Source organism: Rutilus rutilus, assembly GCF_951802725.1.
Source record: "Rutilus rutilus genome assembly, chromosome: 23".
In the NCBI taxonomy this organism is placed as follows: domain Eukaryota; kingdom Metazoa; phylum Chordata; class Actinopteri; order Cypriniformes; family Leuciscidae; genus Rutilus; species Rutilus rutilus.
The window spans coordinates 9,584,235-9,592,211 of NC_140233.1; the positions used below are offsets into that span (position 1 = coordinate 9,584,235).

Here is a 7,977-nt window from a genome sequence, read left to right on the forward strand (position 1 = left end):
CCCAATGTTGGGTCAAATATGGACTAACCCAACGTTGGGTTAAAAATGCAATTTAAAAACGGACAAACCCAGCCGTTGGTTTACATTTTTAATGTAACCAATGCAATTTGTCCATTTTTTAATTGCATTTTTGTCCATTTTTGATATGTCCAAAATACAATTTGTCCATTTTTAAACTGCATTTTTTAACCCAACGTTGGGTTAGTCCATATTTGACCCAACATTGGGTTAAAACAACCCAGCATTTTTTAGAGTGTACTCCATCTTTTCTACAGCATAGGAGTAAAAGTCATCATCAAAATAATCTTTAAAAAGCCAACAGAATGTTTTTGTCCACCTTTGTGAATAAATGAACTTCTCCAAAGATTGGTTCCTGTTCAGAACTTGATTGACAACATCAGAGTGTTCCCTGGTCTGCATGCGTGCCCACAAACACAAATGTACTCAGTCCTTCAGAGGAGATCCCAGTTCCAACACTATGAGAGTGAGAGAGTGAGAGAGAGAAAATATTAGTGTCACATTATTTTTAACCTCCTTTTTTGTTAATTTTTATTATAATTTTCACAAAAAACTTAAGAATATATATTTGTAAACAGCTTTTGTCAATAAATAGCATACAAAAGAACTAAATAAAATTATGCCAGATTAAATTTTAATACTTACAAATCCTCAATTCTGTCCAAAAATGCTGAGATCCATAGAAAGAACGACTGAAATCGATGATTTTAGCCCATTTCAGCTTGTCTGCAGTGAAGGAGTACCTGTTTGAGACAAATACACAGTAAGATACATGCAAGAAATCACTGTGTGATGATCGTTCTCCTTCCTACAGTAGTTAACCCACCTGTGTGCTGATATTAGGACCTTCCTAGTCAGGTGGAACTGCAATGGTAGAGTCTTCTGGCAAATAAAATATCAAAATAATGCAAAAACATAAACTTAAGTTGTTTAGAATGCTAGATTTGGTATGAATGAATTAGTGAGAGTTTTACTGCAGTGCTTACCTGGATACGTTTAATCTGGTGAGACTGAACAAAGACAATGGTCCATCTTCTGATTGGTTCATTTGCTGTGTAATAAAGTTAGACATAATGCAAAGGTCACTTATTTGATATAAAGTTAGCCAATTTTATAGAGATTTTATAAGATATTGTAAGCTACCTAGTCTGCACCAGTGGCTCAAAAGCAATTTTCACATAGCGTATGCTAATCATTTCAGCAAACTTATATCAAAATATATCACAAATGGGCTGGCCTACCTCTGGAATCTTGCTAAGTCACTGGCGCGAATTGGCGCTTTGTTGCAGTTGCCTTTAAACACAAAAATGGAAGTAAATATTAAATTCCATTAAAAAAAAAAAACTATAATATGGTATAGTTTGCAAACTAATGCTAAAACTATAAAGGTTCTCATCAGTAGGCCAACATTAGGCTATAAACAGAATTTCACATTAGTTTATTCACATTTATTGTTAATGTAAACGCGTTGCTCGTTGGCATATTTTAACTCGACAATTCAATAATCTAACAAAGTGTGTAAAATGAAACGTTAGCTCAGTTTACCATGGTAAAGTTCGTTACCGCCATGTTGACGACGAGTAGGCTAACTTTAACGTTAACATACGTTAAACTGGGCACAATCCTGTCAACAGCCAGTCTATGGTCAACATACACAGAAGGTTTTTTTTTTTTTTTTTTTTTTACCTTGCTTGCTGATCTCTCTCTCGGTGAAGTGAATTCCGTCTCTTCCCCGGGCCAGACACGAACGTCGCGATCCAACAAAAGGCAGACCCCATTACCTACACTGGATGTCTGTCTGACGCGACACGACAAATCCCAGACAGTGTAGTGATGCGCCGCGGCCGTTATATTTCAGACGTAGTCCGATACGAGTCCAAGCGCTCGCGCGAGTTCTTACAAGGGATAAACAGGTTTGCATTTAAAGGTCCGGTCGCTTCAATGTGTCCAATATAGACAGCCTCTGGCTATTATAGCGTTGTAGACACGCGGTGTAAGGCAAAAATTAGGAAATAAAAAGCACGGTGGAATGGTGCCAGCCAGAGAGGCAGTTACGTCAAATACAGTAGTATACAGCAAATTTAAAAAATACAGTAAGTCTCTGTATGTGGTGTTAGACGTCACAGAAAATTCCCATGATGCAATTGGAATCACAGTTATTTACTGTAAAGAGAAATAGCAGTATTATACTGGGAGATTTAAAGTAAATAACTGTAGAAATTACAGAAAAGTCTAACAGTGTAGTGAGAAATATGTTAAAGTCGGCATGAAACGGATGTTGCGATAGTCTTTACTTAGTGCTACTTAGAGCCCATGTGCTAGTAAACATCATCAGAGAAGAGAAGAGAAGAGAAGAGAAGAGAAGAGAAGAGAAGAGAAGAGAAGAGAAGAGAAGAGAAGAGAAGAGAAGAGAAGAGAAGAGAAGAGAAGAGAAGAGAAGAGAAGAGAAGAGAAGATATGTTGCTGCAAGAGGGAGGGGAAGTTATCATCATTAAAGATCATAAGGTCACATGAATTAAGTAACACATAAAGTATTTATAATAAATACTGCAATATTTCATTTTGAAATTTGATTTCATTGTGAATTTCTATAAATAAAAAAATGAAAAACGGACACTTTGACGCTTCAAAAAGTTTTGTCACACACAAAAAGAGATTGTGAAACTAATCCACATGAATTGAGTGGTTTAGTCCAGATTTTCGCTTTATTAGGTTTGGAACGACATGAGGGTGAGTAATTAATGACAGAATTTTCATTTATGGTTGAACTATCCCTTTAATGTGTGTTTAATGAAAGATTGAAGCAGAGAGTCGTTTCTATTTATAGGTGTGCCTTCTACAACCTTTCTCGTTTTGCCTACTAAAATTCAACATGATTTTTCCAGTGCATTAGAACCAAGGAATAAAGATCTGCTTGTGACAACAAAGGAAATAACACATTATATCTCCCAGTCTATTTCCCCTCATCCACATTGTTTAAATTTGCGCAGCTCGAATGAAGCTGACGTTGAAATCCATGTGTGCGGACAAACTTAGGGAGCGGAGAGATGGTCTCTGTGCATATATGCTCTTGCTGATAGACAGATGTATAATTGTATGTACAGTCACCATCTGGCTGTGGCGACAGTCTGAGGCAGAGCAAAAGGTTTGTTCGAGAGCCGGCTGTTCTGCCAGATCACAATTCCTTCATAACTAATGCATCTTGCTGGTTTTCTCTCTGGCCCTATATCTTTCTCATTGCCATGCTTTCTATAGTATGTATTGTTCACCTCAGGCTTTTCCTGTTTAATTTACTTTTTTTTTTTCTTCTGTATAATTTAGACATGTAGAAATGCCATATAATTGCAATAATTCAGTGCCAAAATATCAATTTTTCACACCTCCTCAGAAACCATAGTGTTTTGTTACAACAAGATATTGAGTGCCTTAAGGCATTTTTCATTTTCTAACTTTTTACCATACCTTCATTTATTTTTGCTAGTTAAAATTCCTCAAATAGATGTTGTTTTACCCTTGTCCCATGCTTTCAATCTTAAAATATGAAATTCATCATAGAATGATTTTTTTTTAATCTTTTATAATCCAGATGAACAATGAAACAATCATTACAATATTTTGTAAATGATGTATCACAATTTAGCATGTAATTTCCATAGCAATTTTTGTCTCAATCAGTTTCAATTAAAATTTTAACTTTATCGAATTTAGGATACTTCAAATGCAAGGTAAAACTGATGGTCATGTTATTCCAAAAATGTTAAAAATGTAATTTGCACCAATTTGCAATAGAATTGCAATTCTATTTTGAAATGTGGTGGGAATGACATTTGTTGTTCAAGTATATGTGAAGCATGTGTATACAGACTGTTGGTCATTGTTGGTGGAAAGATAAACTCTTAAATAAACTGAGAGTGTGTTAAAAATGTCAAAAGTGCTCATAGTTAAAGAAACACCCATCTAAGCAGAGCTTCCATATCGATAGATCTGAAATCTCAGCACTTGATCTGTTTTAAATGGAGTGGTTAAAAGAAGTGGATTGGGTTTTAGACTCTCCATTCTCCTTCCTGAACACCAGCCAAGATGTGGCAGCCTTTAAGACGGGGGTTTTATCGATACACCCCTCTCAAATCCACCTCTCCCCTCACAAAGCTTCTCTCCCCAGACTCCAGCTGTAATAAACCACCGAAAAAAAAAAAGGGAGATTCAATCCATGCCATTAAAGACTCTGGGTGGATAGTGTTTGTATGGACGTGGACACTGAAGGAGATGCTGTGAGAAATTTGTGTCTGGAAGTGTGTGTATAATTGTGTTTTGGGGCTTTTATGACTCTAGGGTTCTTGAGTTGCAATTAGTTGCTAACGATACTGGAATTACCAACTTCGATACGATACCTTGAAAAAATACAGATACCACTGAGAAAACTGCCATATACTGTATACTGCCACGCAGATCATTTGTTATTATCTCATAATTTTTTGATAATTTGGGTAATTTCCTTGCAATAGCTTACACACCGCTTACGCACAGGGAGGTTTTATTTGAATCATTGAACTAGATTTACAAAAAAGTGAACAATCAGTGATAAAATAAGAACAAATTGCAAACGATAGCACAAATAAATACCGTGGAATAAAAAGACAAATTAAATAAACATGGCTTTAAGTTTATAAGGAGGGTCTAACAGTATATTCAGGTAAGAAATACTACATAAATGATAGTAATCAAATGTAAAATAACACTGGATAGTTTTCATTGTAAAAAAATTAAATTAATTAAATTAATAAATAAAAAATTAATGTTTACAATTAAATTTACAAAAGTTATTCAGTCAAGAGCAGCAAGTGATTTTGACTTTGTCTTGTTCTTTGATTAAAATGACAGTCAGCAGCAGGAATATTAGACTGCTGTCACTTTAAGAGCGTATGCACGGATCCCGTTTCACAACATGCGATTTCTCTCAACTATTTACATTCTAAAACTGACTGTATTTACCTGAATGCTCGGCAATATGGACATTTTGACATCATTTTGAATGTATCTGACCGTTTAAGCACAATAAGCCACAAATATAAAGTTAATTTGGTACTCCCGTATGTGAAACCTGCGGGAATTAGACTGAAGCGAATGAGGCAGGTGTGCCAATTTGTCGTTGGAGAGAAGAGAGAGTGAGAACGTGCTGCTGGTATTGGTGTATTGATACTGAAAAAGAAAAAGGAGTATTGGAACACTTTCAGATATATAAATACTGCAGTAAATTAAATTTCTGCAGTATCGATACATATCGAAATATGATTCGACATCGACGAAATACGTCGATATTGACAAGTTGCTACTGTATATGGTATGTTATTCATATTCTTCAAACTAGTGTGTTGGTTTCTGGATTCTTTAAAGAACTGCTCTGATTTCCAATAAGTTAAGCTTTATCAAGAGTTTTTGAGGCATAGTCAATTACTACAAAAAATAATGCTTTCCTTTCCTTTATTCCATTTAATTTCCATTAAAATAGAGGTTACAGCAGGGCACTTACAATTGGTAATATGTTACCGTAAACTAAGCACTGTGAACTTTGAATGTATAGCAAAACAATTTAAATGTGTGCTATCGTGAGCACGATAGCAGTGTGAATCACTTTGTGACCTTGTCTATGCAAAGTTATATTGAATATCCTTAACACCTGCTATGTAAAGCAAATGAGAAGGACATTATATGTTATGGACGTAGGCCTGTGTGTGAGGGGGGGGTGTGTGTGTGTGTCAAGGTTTTCTTGTTGCGCCAGGCTTTTATGTTTTAAGTGGAACAGTGTGGCTTTGCAGTAGAAGTCAGGAAAGTAGTTTAAGAGCATCTACTTTGAACATGTCTGTTCATCATCAATGTTTCAATAATATATCAAGATGTCAATAAAAGAACAAATATGCTATAAATGTGAGAAATATCAAAGCTTTTGACATGCCACTAAAAATTGGATGTATGACTAAATCTGTCATCTTGTTGCACGCAGAAAGACTAGGATCTGACTGGCCGCAGCTAACTTCCTTGATGAGGTAAATCTACATTTGAACTTGAAATTCTTGCAAAGCATGATCAAAGGCAAACAGTGGCTTATCGCTGCAAGGATGTTTTTATTGAAATCCTAAAGTTTTGTTTTAATAATGTCCTTCTACAAAGTCATCAGCTTATAAAAGATACATCACAGAAAACGCTGCAAAGGTCAGTGCGAATTAAAAGGGAAAAAAGTACATTTGACTACGGCAGGGTTGTAGGGGCACAGCCTCCCGATAAATCTTACCCCACATTAATGGAAATGGACCACGATCGGAGTTAAGACTATGATCCGTATGTGATAATAAATCCAACAGCTGCTCCATTCCCTCCACCTCTGATTCCAAAGTACATTTACTCAACTGAGCTATTAATAAATGTATATGTAATTTGTGCAAAATCCTCTACCTTTCTCTTGATCTCTATTCCCGCGAGATGTCTGAAACCCGAGAACGTGTCTCCAGATACAAGACCCAGGACGAGACTTACCGCTCAGTCTGCAAGGGTCCAGTGGTCCCCTTATCCGGCAGTTCAAGGAAAATACTAAATTTGATATAATTGTATTTCTCTTTCCTTTTTAATTCACTCTCCCTTTGGACGTCCACCATCTGGGTCAAGGGCGTCAACGGGAAAGAAGTTGCATAGACGGATATAACATAAATCAAAACTTAAAGTGATGTAAATATCCTAAATATTTATCATGCTAATGTTCGCTTTATTATAATTCACCTCTGTAATCGTATACAATAAATTTTACTGTAATATTCTTGCTAACTTGCCTGCAGATTTGGTCATAATTCACTTTAGCATAATGTCCAAACTTCTCTTTGTAGTGCAATGAAAGTCAAGCCAAAATGAAACAAAAAATACAATAAAAACATCACAAAAATGGTTCATATGACTTTTGGCCTGTTTCCAAGTTAGATTAAACCATCCGATAGTTTTCTATGGGGAAAAGGCTGAACTTTATTATTAAAGGCAGTGTAGGTCATTTGTTCCAGAGAGGTTAGGGTTAGGGTTAGGGTTAGGGTTTTATTTAGTTAGTTAGTTTTTCTAAATATATTTATATTTGTGTCTGTGGAAGACATAAGACCATAAAATGTCCGTCCAATCATTGCATTCGGTCTGAATGCAATGATATGTTGTCCTACCTGCCTGTCAACGTATGTATTTCCATACCTCTCCGCACTTGCTCGCTCAAACATCACACGTCATCAGCGCGTTTCATGCTATGCAGAGTTAGACAGACGTCAGTCACAGAGCACCGTCATCGAAACAGCAGTCACCTTTTACAGTTCCTCCTGAACCAAAAACAATTTGGAAGAGATGGAAATCTGTGACGTTATTCACCTTATTCCGGAAGTAGCACTGGGTGGCGCCATCTGCGTAATCTCACTTCCTGGTTTAGCTACTTAGCGCTTTGTTTGCCCTGGTCCAATCTGTTATCTGTCTTGATATAAGTAGATAGACTATAATATTATAGCCAAATGCGTTGGCCTATGGTTATTAACAACTGCTGCAACGTACTAAAGTACATTTCACTTGAAGCTTTTGAAACAATGCCACAATCAAATTATTTAAACCAGCTATATATGTAGCCTTTTTGAAATATGCAGTTTAAATTCAAAATTCATCATGTAATTAGGCCTATTCATTGTGGACGTTGCGTATTTAATAAAAGTGAGAAAAGCGTTTTGTATGCTGTTGTAAGCTGTGTCTTTCTAATAGCTATTACTTAGTTATGAAGATGTGCACAAACACTACTACATGTAAAGTTTGAAACATTATTACACCACAGTTTGTTTGCTTAATCACCAGATACATTTGCAGTGTATAGCCAACAGATGAGAAAAAAATAGCCACGAACTGGTGTAGAAAGAAAGTAGAGCCTCAACTATGAAGAGGGTAACGTTAGCT

General features: G+C 36.0%; 2 long non-coding RNA genes across 2 annotated transcripts; both read right to left on the reverse strand.

Moving 5' to 3' along the window:
* Positions 1–277: 277 nt before the first annotated feature.
* LOC311283498 lies at positions 278–897 on the reverse strand. Its single transcript, XR_014626072.1, has 3 exons — positions 845–897; positions 664–761; positions 278–476 (listed from the first exon to the last, which is right to left on the reverse strand). It is a non-coding gene; the product is annotated as an uncharacterized lncRNA (long non-coding RNA).
* Positions 898–1,010: 113 nt separating this feature from the next.
* On the reverse strand, positions 1,011–2,210 carry LOC311283591. The gene is made up of 3 exons (XR_014626086.1): positions 1,705–2,210; positions 1,260–1,311; positions 1,011–1,069 (listed from the first exon to the last, which is right to left on the reverse strand). It is a non-coding gene; the product is annotated as an uncharacterized lncRNA (long non-coding RNA).
* Between the last annotated feature and the right edge of the window lie 5,767 nt (positions 2,211–7,977).